The sequence below is a fragment of the Cygnus olor genome, chromosome Z, assembly GCF_009769625.2.
Source record: "Cygnus olor isolate bCygOlo1 chromosome Z, bCygOlo1.pri.v2, whole genome shotgun sequence".
Lineage (NCBI taxonomy): Eukaryota > Metazoa > Chordata > Aves > Anseriformes > Anatidae > Cygnus > Cygnus olor.
In genome coordinates this window covers 60,098,248-60,112,429 of record NC_049198.1, presented here as the reverse complement: position 1 = coordinate 60,112,429, position 14,182 = coordinate 60,098,248, and the positions used below count along the sequence as shown (strand labels likewise).

At 41.7% G+C, this 14,182-nt stretch overlaps 1 protein-coding gene across 1 annotated transcript in view; it reads right to left on the bottom strand.

Annotated features, from left to right (window-relative positions):
- Nucleotides 1-13,894, bottom strand: part of KCNN2 (potassium calcium-activated channel subfamily N member 2) — a 131,712-nt gene extending 117,818 nt beyond the window's left edge. The window contains exons 1-2 of the mRNA XM_040540892.1: nucleotides 13,637-13,894; nucleotides 4,787-5,001 (exon numbers count right to left, since the gene is read on the bottom strand). The gene's annotated coding sequence lies outside the window, so the exon portion shown is untranslated. The remainder of the gene's footprint in view (nucleotides 1-4,786; nucleotides 5,002-13,636) is intronic.
- Between the last annotated feature and the right edge of the window lie 288 nt (nucleotides 13,895-14,182).

Genomic DNA, 14,182 nt, shown 5'->3' with positions numbered 1-14,182 from the left:
CAGTGCCTTGCCAGCCAGGGCCATGCCACCACCCCAGCCAGGGTGCTTCAGGTGTCCTGCCATGCCATGCCACAGGCTTTCTGTGCAGCTAGCAGCCACGAATTCACTCTGTACCTCACCGTGAAACCGATGGAGAGCACTGACTAATTCACGGTGAGACCAAGACACATGACATATCCTTTTCTCTCAACCACATCATCCCTCACAGTTTACTACAGAGCTGTTTTATCTCAGGAGTATAAACACAACAGGAAGAGGGTGTCCTTTCAAAAATCTATTGTGCCAATAGTAACAGTTGCCCATCTTCTAGGTTTGCACCATTTCTGTGCCTGGAGAGCAGATACCAAGTGGAAGGTTTGCACTATGGTGAGTCAGGAAGCATGGGCTTCACAGAGGCACCGAAGCTGATACTAGTTTTCACACTTACCACCTGCAGAAGGGGGAACAGAGCCACCATACAATACACAGACCACAGCAGGTTCATTCTGAGTATGTGCAGTGTGAGTAATGGCAGAGAAAGTTTGTTTAGGGGCACACCGTAAGACCAATGCAGTAAGAGAGGAGGTGCCAGCAGCATCAGCTGCATGCCAGGCTCCCACATCACACTGCCTGGCCTTGCCACTGCAAGACAAAGCTCCCTCAGAATTGAACCCCAGTCTTACAGGGAGATCATATGGGATGGAAGGGGTTAGCTGTGGTGATGTGGGGGCTGCAGTGGGAAAGAAAGGTGGGAGAGGCAGCCTTTTGCCTTTATAGTAGAGCAAGTTCTGTTCACAGCTGGCATTTGGTTCTTAGTTACAGGGAATTGCACAGAAGTAGTCTTTTCACCTATCTCTACTGAACTGCTAAAACAACCACTCTACAATCACGTTATTTCCAGACTCTACAATTAGGAAAAATTTCAGTGAAATCTGCTGTGGTCCAGACACACAACAGTTATACAGGAGACTGAGGATGTACACCTGTCCCCTACTACAAAATCCTTAGCTCCTCATCCAAGCTATAGTCTGACTCTGAACTCACGAATTCAACTCCTGATGAAGCAGATGAAAGAGATTCATTGTAAGCCTAAACTGAAGTAGTTATGGTACGTATCACCTGAACACCTCAAGGCTTTCTGATCAAAAGAAATGCAAAACCCAATGCACAGTATGTTAGAGGGTTCCTATCTGTGTCTTACCCAGAGAAGGTGCTACTTCTTAGAGTCACCAATTACAGAAAGTCGTTTCAAACTTTCTCAGCAGTTGATGCAATTTATGCAAGCCCATAAATTGTGTCAATTCTCTTGTAATGTCAGCCACATTACAAAGGAAAGGAAACAAAACAGGAAAAAAAGACATGATTATTTGATAGGTACTGTGTATATACCTGACACTTCAAATACCCTAGAAGTCTGTGTAAACTGTAACAACAAACATTTATTGTGACAAACATTTATTTTTTCTAAGCCAAATTCTGACTAAATGTCGATTCTGTACTTGAAAAACAGAGAGGTGATCAGCTGGCATCCGACTGAACTTCTGAGTCTGTGAAAATTTCAGCTGAAAATTTTAGTTTGGATTAATTACAAAAATTGAGGATTCAAGCTGTTTCATATCTAGACATGCTGGTTGCTTTTGTCTTTCACAGAAATAGCATTTCCTGCTAAGTGATAGGTACATGGAGGGAATGGTGAGTTTCCTATAGAAGCTTTCCAGTAGGAAAAGTGATGACAAGAATTTTAACTGACTTCGAGACAGCTACTGTATACATTTTATGAAACTAGGACCACTTACAACAATGTGAGGCTGGCCTCTATAATACAGAACATCATTTCTCCTCAGTTAAAAATATTTCACCTTCTGAAAGACTAAATATAAAAACACATAGAAACCATTCATTTCAGCAGGCTTTGGATGAGCCACCAGAAGATACTTGACTGAACATCAGTCTGTCGCTTTCTGTCATCTCTCTCCCTTCATACTCACAAGACTGTCTTCCTTGATCTCAGAACCATTTATGCATGTACCATGAACATTTCCTTAATTAGAAAGAAAAGCCTAAAGTTTCTGTTTTTTCTATTAAATGAATTATAAAGGCTATTCTTCAATGTGAACAATGCATTATCCCATTCTGAATATGCAAGCAGATTTACCTGAGTTTTTTACTTACTTTCTTTTAGTGTACTATGACAGACACTTTCATAACATTTCTGTTACAGAAATACTTTTTTTTGGTTTTGTTTTGTATAATTTCACCTTGATTTGTTCCACTCACTCGAGTACAACAGAAGAGAAACTGAAGTTTTTCATCATCTGTATCCCACAAGGAAAGTCTGGCCTTACCTTTGATCTCTAGAGAACATCAATTTAGATTTTCAGCTTGACTATTGATGACTAATTTTGTCTTCCTGTGAAGCTGCAGTGGGTGTCACCCAAAGCATAGAACTCCATTCTCAAGTAGGAAAGCAGGAAGAAAATCTGCTCACTTATTCCCTCACTTATTTCTTGCTGAATGTCTGAAAACCAGCAGAGAAGCAAACACGCTAAGTGAAATCCTGGACTGTCTGATGCAAGCAAAGATTTTGGCAGGTACTTAATTCATATACCATCATTTGGAAAATCATTTTTGCCCACCCAGACAAGATACTGCTGCAAGGTATTTATGGTCTTTGCTCTTATCAGAATCAAATCCCATATTTGCAAAATAACTCCCAACATTAAACAGTGTTCTATGTTCCATTAAATCTCCATTCCACAAAAGTTCTGAACTCACAAATCTACCTTGGGGCATGAGAAATCCAGTGCAGTTCAGTCTATGTGAATATACATACTGCTCATGTAAAATGCCTTGCTGGGTTTGGCAATCACAGTCAGTCCCATTGAGATTTATGCCCATTTTTAATGGAAATCACAAAGAGTTTAACAGAGTTTTTTGTTGTTGTTGTTGTTGTTTTGTTTTTTTAACTGTTAGTTAACCTCGCAAGAAAGTCTGGGTTGGTTTTAAATCTCCATCAACCATTTTGTGCTCAACATACTAGCTGCTATGAACAACCCTTTTAACCAACTGCATGATGAGGCTGGTTATTAGAGTTAATGACCATCACTTAGATGCTTTTGGATTAAATTTGCATCCTACATTAAGACAGGAAGGACTTTTTCTTCCTTTTCTGTTAAAACCTGAAATATTTTAAGTCTTTATTAAACTATTGTACTGTCAAGTGCTTATTTTTCCCTGTTTTCAAAGCTGCTTCTTTTTTTTTTCTTCATTCACCCAAGGAAGGCTTCACAACAAACAATATAAAAGAGATATTGGGCAGTTAAACAGCAGCAATACAAACTGAGATATAAAAAAAGCTCCAGACTTATAAACCTTTCATTTTTCTGTTTCCATGGCAAATAAAGGCATTTTAGTCCATTTCTAAATGACATGTCAAAGAAGAAATGACATCTTCATCCAGTATTTCTACAATAAATTGATGAATTCTCAAAAGGAAATGCAGCCTTAATAGGTGTATAACTGATCAGTATAGAGAAGACCTGATTTGTTAGGATTTTCCACCTAAGGGCATTTTCAACATCAGTTTTTCTTTATTAGCAATTGTTGACTTTTTAATGAGATCATTGCAGCAGTCTCCAGTGGTGCTATTTCAGTTTGTCTCCAATTATAAACTCAGTAGGTCACAGCACAGAGTAAGAAAAAAAAAAAAAAGAAATAAAAACACACTGTGAATCAAACTTATCAGTAGTCCCATTAAAAATACCGAGTACAAACTTTGGACTGAGGGAGCAATCTGCAGACACAGTTTAATGGCTTCATTTTAAACTGAAAGAAATATTAACATGTCCCCAGAGTGAATAAATTTAAGCTTTGTTTAAACTTTGCATGTCTGGGGGTTCCACTTGCAGAAATACTCATAGTCTGTCTCAAGCACTCCAGGGGCATCACCTAAGCCTGCAGCAGAAGAGTGCCAGTCATAGAAACACAGCCTTCAACAGTATTCCACAGTAAGAAATAAGGATGCAGACACATTAGCATTTTAGGCCAGGTAAGGAATGCACTTTTGAAGAGAATTTTCCAATCTCCTCCTTGTCTGTTGCTTCATGCTATGGAGCATGCTCAGACCACAAAAACTATCTTCCTTTTGGATGACACTGGAGATGTAAATGCTCCCCATGGACTTGCCTAATGCATTCCAACCACTAATAACACTCAGCTCAGAAGACCAGACTAGCACTTGTTTGAAACAACCTCATCCCACCTCCCAAAAATGGCAGAGTGCTGACATCAGGCTTGTAGCATTAACCTTTTCAGTCTGCAGGGCAGCTCCTACCAGGCTATGCTACTTAGGAGTGTAGACACAGCTGAAGTGTAACATGACAAGAAATGACTGCAACTCTGATGGTGTAACTACATTGCTGAGAACCTTTGCCTGGACCTTAAGCTATTTTCTATTGCTCTTGAAAGAACTCGGATATTTTAAAAACCCACTCATTAGCAGAGCTTCCTTACAGAAGGAAAAGTCATCTTTGCAGCTACCTAGTTAGCAATTGCAGTGAAGGATGGAAAGGTCACAGGAAATTAACATTAATAGCTGGAACAACTCAGAGCACTGTTTTGCCCAAATCACAAGGGGAGAGGGAAGGACAGGATAAATCGACCGTGAATACGTTTAGACTAGAGATCAGAACAACGCCCCATAAAGGCATCAGAAGTTGAAAGCATCCCAGAGGCTGCTGCTATTACTTATTCTAGCCAGTTCAAAGATGGAGCATGATCATATTTTGAAAGGGATTATATGACATACCTGACTGTGAATACAGTAAATTAGACCCTGCGGCCCAGTAAATCTGTTTCGCTCTAATTTTCTCCCAAGTTCCTCAGACAAAGATGTACTGTGGGCAAGAGATAGTGTGATTATCAGCAGAGATGAGGACTTGTTACCACCCAGATCCTGCGTTACCGCTGCCTTAGTAGATGAGGATCAGCACAGTTTCTTCTCATCAAATAATCCCTTGGAACCTGAAAGAGAGGCAGGACAAGGCAGCATAAACAAACCAGCATAAGCAAATCAATAGCCACCGCTCTTTTGTATGTCACTGCCTCCCTTCCCCAAGGATTATTAACACCGTAGTGGATGCACATGTGAAAAGCTCCTGTAGTTTTTATGGAAGACTTGCAATCAAAATCAGGGTATTTTAACTGCACTTATATACAGGAGATTACATGGGTATCAAACTTGTAAGAGCTTAGGTAAAAACACTCTTAGTGAACATGGCAAAAAACAAAACAATACTGGTTTTTTAGTGTATACAGATGCCTATAATTTTCCATGGCAAAGGATTACAAAGCTCATTGGAAATTCAAGTTTTTATTCAAAGAGCTGAAAATGGTTCACAAAAAGGAAAGTCTACACTATTTCCATGTTTTAATGCAGACACAAGATGAGGAGCACATTCCTTCACCCTCATTAAAGAAGAGTATCCTTCCATGCAGATGGCAGTACTGTTCCCCTGGGGTACAGAGAGCCCCAGCACTGACCTGTCCAAAGTCACAGAGCGCACTGGTACAGTCAAGAACCTCATCGTCATCCTCGAGTAGCACAGCTTCCCATATGCTTTTTGCTTCCCTGCAGCTGGTTCCTTTTTATTATATCTCTTATTAACTGCCACCAAGTCTTTATCACAGGTTTTTCTTTAGCAAGGTCTGATATTCAGCTCAGTCAGCACTCCATAGGAAGTAGCTCCCTGTGCTGCTAAGGGGAACACGTGGTGCAGCTGCACCATCGTTAAGCATAACAAAAAATGAAAGGCTTCAGACATATGATCACTGGGAAAAGAGGGTTTGACACAGCAGAATAGAGGCTCCTGAATATACATCCTTAAAATACATTTAAGATCATCCTGTACCATTCTGTCATCTTTGTTCTGCAAACTCCAGCCGTAAAAGAGACTTGGGCTCATCCTGAAATATCAGTTTCTTTTACTTTAATTTCCTCAAGGACATTGCTCTCTTTTTCAAGACAAGGCACATTCTTAAAGTTAGAAGAAAAAAAAAAAAAAAAAAAGAAAGATTTATATTAACATCACATGAAGGTGAAAAAAATTTGTATAAATGCATATCATGTTTTGATTCCAGGCACTTTGACAAAGAATCTGTTACTGACATGGCCATTGCAAAAGGAAAGAAAAGGGAAAGTGAAATGAGAGGAAAAAAAAAAAAAAAAAAGATCCTATCCACTCTCCAGGCTTGAACAAGAGAAATTTTAATCAACACTAGTTTCTGCTCATGGTACTATTCATTTAATTAAAGCCATCTTACACATTGGATGAACTGCCAACATATTGATCATTTATACCTGAAAATCAACAGGGAGGGTAAGCTGCAAACAAAACTCAAAGGAAACTTCATCTTATAGTCCGACACCACAAGTCCAGAAATAAAACAAGTGGCTTTAGTTTGTAGATGGTCTCAGATTCTATTGTGCCATACTCACATCACTTAGGACAGCCACAGAGGCAATCCTTTCTTCTGCCAGGGAAAGCACATGAATTCCCACATTAATGATGAGAATACAAACAATCACTATATTTCAATTTGACATAAAGTATTTGAAGAACATAGCTCTAGGGAGTAGATAAAACTTCCCAGTTATATTCAGATTTGTCATTATGAAGAAGACTATCAAAAACAATTTCAGACCCACCTTTTACTTAACCATTTGGATAGTAGTTTTAAGAAAACTGTCTCTCCAATGGCCTTTCCTCAAAGAAAACTTTGCAAAGGACAGAGTGGTTGTCCTTCCTCCTTTTGTGCAATTGATACTTTTATAAAATAAGGGTTTCTTTTAACAGTGGTCCTATAAAATAACGTAAACGTCTTGTCAGGTCTGAGGTTTTTTTTTTTTTTTTTATCTTCAACAGTGGTGCACCCTACATGCCAAGACCTAAAGTCAAAAGCTTTGCCAAGTCACTCAATGAAGTTTCAGTTATTTTTCCCCTACATGTGTCTTTTCCACTCCTTCAGATTGTTTGCCTTCCAACTGCACCTCACTTATACCTCAACATTAAGTATCATAGGTATCGTTCAACTTTTCTGCCAAGTCTGACACTCCATTCAGTCAATATGTTAGATAAAATAGTGTCCTGAGCCTATGGGAAAGCTTGTGTCATACTTGTGCCACTGCTGAGCACAACAAAAAGTTAAAGGCCATCACAGCTACAACAGAATGTTTTGGCAGAAGGAGTGCTGGAAACCAAGTAATTTCATGAGAGAAAAAAGTACATACAGAGAGAGAAGTTCAAAATTCAGGAGGCAGGTGTGAAAACTAGGAAACTAGGAATAAACAGAACATGAGGATCCTTCACTGGACAAAAAGCATATGGAATCATTCCTCCTGAGGCCACTGAAAGCTTTGTCACTGAAATAAGGGGAATCTGAAGTTTCATACCCAGAGGCTCAGCATTCCTCTCAATAGTACCTGTTTTTACAGTAATGTGATTTCCTCAGCAGAGCAAAGATCAGCATTTGTCTGAGCCAGCAGCAGCAAGAGTGTCTCTGGAGAAAGTGAAATACTACATTAGTGTATCAGAAAAAAAAAATGTTGAAAGTACATGGAAGAGGCAGGTGTTTACTCTGCCACTATAATTTTAGTTTATATCAACTGTAGCACTTAGTGGTTATTTATGTCCAGCAGTGAGCCAACACGTCAGTTTGGGGACCAGTTAGCACATTTTAAAGGCTTTAAAGAACTGCCAAAGACTGCAATAGCAGAAGTACGTTGGTTCTCAGCTCACCTCTAATCAGCAGCACTGGGAGAAGTCGTCATCTCCCCACTGCGAGAAACACTCACCAAGTCTTTGCTGTATCAAATACTAGTTTTTGAATTCTGGATGAATTTTAACAATGCAGAGAAAAATCATAGTATTTAAAGACTTCTATTGTCTTGGCTGTTTTTAGGTTTAAGGATCTCTATCACAATAAAAAATAACCTACCACTGACTCACATTCAAGCAGCAGAATGACTTCAATGTCCCTACCACTTCCAACAAGCTACAAGACTTAAAAACAAGTTATATCTTGATGAGATGTCTGCTACACAGAACGAGGAACCTGCAGACTGGTTGCAGACACAAATAGTAATCAGAGAGAGTGCTAGTGTAATTACCTGAGGAAGAATCTCTCAAATTATTTACTTATACCTCATTTTGTTACGTACTTGATACAGAAATATTCCTATCTGCCAGTAGTGATACAGATCTTCAACACCTCCTGTACAAAGACCTGTGAACAAAGTGGGTTGCAGCAGCACAGCTGGTCTGCTGCAAGCTTTACAACCAGGTAATTACCACAGAGACCTCCACCACAAGCAGACAGCTACAGTTTGGACCCACTAGCTGTGCTGTGAACCAGAGCAGAAGGACTCAGAAGCGTTGCACACTTGGCTGTAGCATTATATTCATTAGTAGTCCCCTCACTAAACTAGCTGTATGGCTTCAGACACTCAGCCTTTAACTTGTTCCCACCCAATGCCCTCCTCTGGAGACAGCACCCAGTTCTGCTCCTGGCCTGCACACAGGATGCTCTCCTCCACTGCCCAAGCCCAAAGGCTGCCATGATCTCAAAAAATTCACCATCAACTGCTCAGCCAGTGTTGTGGTTGATTTACCCAGCTGGGCAGCCAAGCTCCACCACAAACACTCTCTCCTTCTCCCTCCTCAAAGGGAAAGGGGGAGAAAATACAATGAAAAATCAAGGGTTGAGACAAGGACAGGGAGATCACTCAACAATTACCTTCATGGGCAAAACAGACTCAGTGTGAGGAGATTAGTAAAATTTATTGCCTATTACTAGCAAGCTAGAGCAATGACAAACAAAGGAAAGAAAATAAGGACACCTTCCCCCCATCCACCCTCTTCTACCTCCTCCCACTGAGCAGCACAGGGGAACAGGGAATGGGAGCTGTGGTCAGTCCCTGATGCTTCGTCTCTGCCACTCCGTCACGGTCACTCTGCCCCTGCTCCACGTGGGGTCCCTCCCACGGGATGCCGTCCTTCCCGAACTGAGCCTGAGGGGGCTGCCCACAGGCAGCAGCTCTTCAAGAACTGCTCCCACATGGCTCCGTACCACGGGGTCCATCCATCCCCCAGGAGCAAACTGCTCCAGCACGGGTCCCCCCCGGCTGGGCGGCAGCTCCCCCCAGACCCCCTGCTCCTGCGTGGGCTCCTCTCCACGGTCTGCAGCTCCGGCCCGGGGCCTGCTCCTGCGGGGGTCCCCCACAGGCCACAGCCTCCTCCAGGCCACATCCACCTGCTCCACCGGGGGCTCCTCCACGGGGGGGCTGCAGCGTGGAGATCTGCTCCATGTGGGACCCATGGGCTGCAGGGGGACAGCCTGCTCCACCAGGGGCCTCTCCACAGGCCGCAGGGGAACTGCTGCTGCGTGCCTGGAGCACCTCCTGCCCTCCTGCTGCACTCACCTTGTGGGCTACAGGGCTGGTTCTCACCCTCCCAGCTGCTGTTGCACTGCATTTTTTTCTTTCCCTTTCTTAAATCCATTCTCACAGAGGTGCAAACAACAAGGCTTATTGGCTCAGCTCTGGCCAGCAGTAAGTCCCTTTGGAGCCAGCTGAAACTGGCCCTTACCTATCACGGGGTAGCTGCTGGATTCTTCTCAAAGAAGCCCCCCCTGCATCTCCCTTCTACCAAGCCCTTGCCAAGTAAACCCAATACAGGTGTGCAGCAGAGTTGAGTGCTGAATCTGATCCTCCTTTGGATGTTCCTTTATAGTGGAGGGCAGTTTTACTATTTATCAGAACTAGGGAAAAATGAACCTAAGTTCTATATTATGGCTTGCTCTGGTGAATGCAATCTATACTTGCAAGTATTTGTCTGACAACTTATGCACACAGCATATTCAGCCTTTTTTTTTTTTTAATGCTTAGAGGTGTATTATTTCTAACTGAAAGGACAGTTTATAACTTTCAACAGCCACTGCCTAAATTACAAGATTTCAGGTGTAGAGATATGGAAGCACCTGTGGCTCTCAATAAAATAATATCGTTCATTTATATTTGCAACAGTTGTGGAATAAAACATTTAGCACTGACATGGGGCTCTCTGCCAGCTGCATTCCAAATGTCTTACACAGGAAGGGAAGCATGAACAAACGAGTAGGAGTGAGGCAGAGCAGAACCCCCATACATGACTGCACAGGGTGTGGGTGCCCCGGCCCTGGCAGGGGGCTGCAGGGCTGCTGCATGCGGCAAGGCTGGGGTGCCCCGTGCTGGACACAGCCAGTTCCAGACGGCTCCAGCGGCCTCACTGCAGGGCACATCCGGGCTCCACAGAGGAGATGGCAGCACCTCCAGGAAACGGGTTTAAGAAGGGATAAAAATACCAGACAGAGGACAGGAAAAGTGCAAAACAGCAGTGTGAACAGCAAGCATCCTTTTTGATGTGGAGGAGGTGCACCATGGCAGAGGAGATGTCCACACTGCAGTCCATGCTGGAGCTGCTCATGAAGGACGGCAACCCATGGGAGGGACCCCACGCAGGAGCAGGGGAAGACCAGGAGAAGGAAGGAGCAGTGGAGCAGAGCTGTGGTGGACTGACCACAGGCCCCATGCCCCATCCCTCTGCACTGCTTGGGGAGGGGTCAGGTGGAGGTAGAGGAACTGGGATGAAGGAGTAAAACTGAGCCTGGAAAAGGGAAGTGGAGGAGGGGCTGTTTTAATTTTTGTCTTCATTTCTCCCCATCCTAATCTACTTTAATTGAAAATAATCAGGTTTCCACAAGCAGAGGGTTTTTTTTTTTTTTTCTTCTCCAAGCCAGTAACTGGCAGGTGATCTCCCAGTCTTTTATCTAGACCCAAGAGCTTTCTCAACCTGTTTTCTCCCCACAGCCCTCTGGGGCGGGGGGGGGGGCGGTAAGAGAGCAGGAAGCTGGCTGGTTGCCAGAGCTGTCCCACCACAAGGACTTACAGAAGGGCACACAGCAATTCGCTGTAGCAAAGCCAAGAACAAAACACAGCCCTCCTGCTTCCCAGTCCAGTGGATTGTACTGTTCACATGCTCTCTAACCTCTCCCTGGATACAGCTGCAGAAGGACAACCCAATTCATACAGATTTGCACAGGAAACATCAGCCAGGTACAGACACGGTGCAGTAGCCAACACGAGCCCTGATGCTGAGACTAATCCGTGAGCCTGGGCAGTCCAACAAACTTCAAAGGAAGCACTGCATTGGCACAGTGTGGCTAGGGCTTAAGAGGCCTTACAGTTGATTTCAGTAAGTGTTTTTGGCACACAAGCCACATCAGAAACATTTCATCCAAATAGCATCTGCAGAGTGTCAAGAAGTCATGTCAGAATAATGTTATGTTATTTTTGCACTCAGATTTATCATCTGCAGTCCATTCTAAAGGCCTAGCTGTTTTACAAGGCAAACTTTACAGAAGAGAGTAGAAAAAAAGCAAAAAGGCTTTTACAAAAAGTTTTACTAAAATTTCTATGTGCCTTCTAAACAGCCATCATGCACTCATCTCTGATGTGAGATACAGAATTTTTTAACTTTTATGACATATAGGTGAAAACAGTCACTCAGAGTACATTTAATCCAACAAGGAAGGAATTTCACTAATATATCTACAGCATGTAGAGATGGACTCTTTCCCAATTCAGTACGTTGCCAAAAAAAAAAAAAAAGGCACCATATGAACACTGGGGCTCCGAAAGAATGACTAAATATCTCATCGACATGGACAGGCACTCCAGTCTAAAGACATTTTATGGCTTTTCGATCTATATAAGCTAACCACTAGGACAGAACCCAGATGGATCTACTGCAGCACATGGTTACAAATGGCCACAGACCACATGAATTGCCTATCATTTTCTGCATTTTTCTGTGAGCAGAGGAAGAGCCAGTTTTTTTTTGCTAAGCAACTTATGAGGCTTTTATTCCAAATTTCCAATAACTTCAGGATGAAGTTTGGTGGAATATATGTCTTGTTCCCTGTTGTTAGAGCACAACTGATTAAATAGTTTTTCAATGTGTGCAAGTGGTAGCAACTTACCCCATGGTAGAAGATGAGGTAAAATGTTCATGGACTGAAACTGCATGTTTTCAAGACAAAGCCAAAATGATTAATTGTTCAGTACTTTTGCCTCATGCATCTGTGGCTGTATTCTAGCACTTTCTAGGCTGCTGACAAAAGCATGTGATGTGCTACGGCAGTAGTAATACTTGAGAAAAGAATAAAAGTTTTTTGCAAGTTTTCCTTTCCTCCTCCCCCCCCCCCAAAAAAAATTAAATTGGCCAACTAAATTTTGCAGAGGTATTTACTTAACAATCACTAGTAATGCAAGATTATTACCAAGCATATTCTTAATCAGGTTAGCATCAGGAAAGTATACTGTTCTTTGTATCACACTGTACCATGCCAATGAAAGTTAAAACAATTTACCAATGAAAATTAAAACACTTTAATATATTTCTGTGGATGTATACTGTAACGTAATCAGGGATGGGATCTCTTTCAACCTAAGTAATTTGAGATGCATTTTCAGCAGGCTAACACAAATGTAATGTTACAGCTTTGATCTTGTTTGAATCTTCTGGCAATAGAATATCTTTGATTTTATAACAATGTGTAAAGGCTCTGAATTAGAAAAGGCCACAGAAAAGTTGCAACGGGATGAAATGAAGTTTGGTCATGATAAGTTTGTGCTGAGTCTACAAGACAGAGTACACAGCCAAGAATTTGAGAAGAGAACAATGTTGAAGTATATTCTAGTGATCTGGAAAAGATCTAAGATCAATACTGATAACGTTTATACAGTTTAATGAGGAACATGGTAAAGGCGTAACAAAAGGCAAAGACACCGAACTTTTAAAGTAATCCAATAAGTATAATCACATGTGATTTTGAATTTAAAACAAATAATATTCATTGTCTGAATGCCTTGAGCAAGACAATGCATGTCGCTGTGTCTATTTTATCTGTAACAGTTCCTAACATAGATGATGCTTCATTTGTGTTCTTCATAAGTAAAATTTAGAGGAGGAAAAGAAAGCTTTCAAAGTTCCTTACTTTGGTTGTTTGAGTAAGGCATAAATTGCATGTGGTAATACAAGACAAATACAAGACAATACAAGACAACATTTTCCATCTACCACTTATATTCCATCACATTATACTGCAAATTTAGAGGTGACACTATGCCCAAGTGCAGCTATAATATAAATGTACTCTGTTCATTATTTGAAAGTTAAGCAATAAACTTCTGACATTTGAGAGGTGCTGTCAATCCAGTAAGGTTCCAAAGCAGCTGTTTTATTTATACTGGAAAGCACCCCACAAGCTAGGTAGCCCTGCTCACCTCACTGAAATGCATATTTGGAAAAGGAAAGGCACATTCTCAAGTAACAAGCATTTAAATTAAATGAACATCAGCTAACTGAGGAGCTGAATAAACTTAGAGAAAAATGGATTGCATGATACTAAAAGAAGCTAAAGAAGGAGATAAGTAAGAACTGTATGATCCACTTCTCCCTTCTTTGAGTGTGCAGCTGAAAAGACATCCCAGCTGTTACATGCTGGCAAACAACAGGCAAACTCTACATTTACCAAAGCACAAAATGATCTCTCAGCTTACCTGTTTGTCCCACTGTCAGCTCAGAGGGGTCCTGTTCAGGCACCTTGTGTTTCAGCTTTGGGATTGGCAAGACTGTCCCCTAAGGGCTCTTATTCCTAGAACATGGTTGACTAATCATAGGCTGCAAGCTCTTCTACCACACAGTCTTCCAGCTTGCCTGTTCTCATGTCACTTCAAGAGTTCCATGTGGAAGTGAGTATGAGAGGGGCAAAATCTGTAGGTTTACTTCACTCACTCCCCATTTCCAGCTGAAACATTATCCTGTCACTTTAAGCTGCAGACCCTAAAATCTGATAAAGCAGAAGGTGAAGAAAAAAAAAATGATCATTTGTACACAAGACTTAAAGTTTGAAAAAAAATACTAGTAAAATCTTCTGACACATAAAACAACTGCTTTCAGACTGCTATGGGGTGGAATAGGGAAAACAAGCAAACAAACAAAAGCAAAACACAGGAACTTCTGTGCATATAGGAGAGAGATCTGACTGGAAAACAGCTTATTGAAGTGGAGAGAACTGGCTACAGAAACATTTGCATGACTAACAG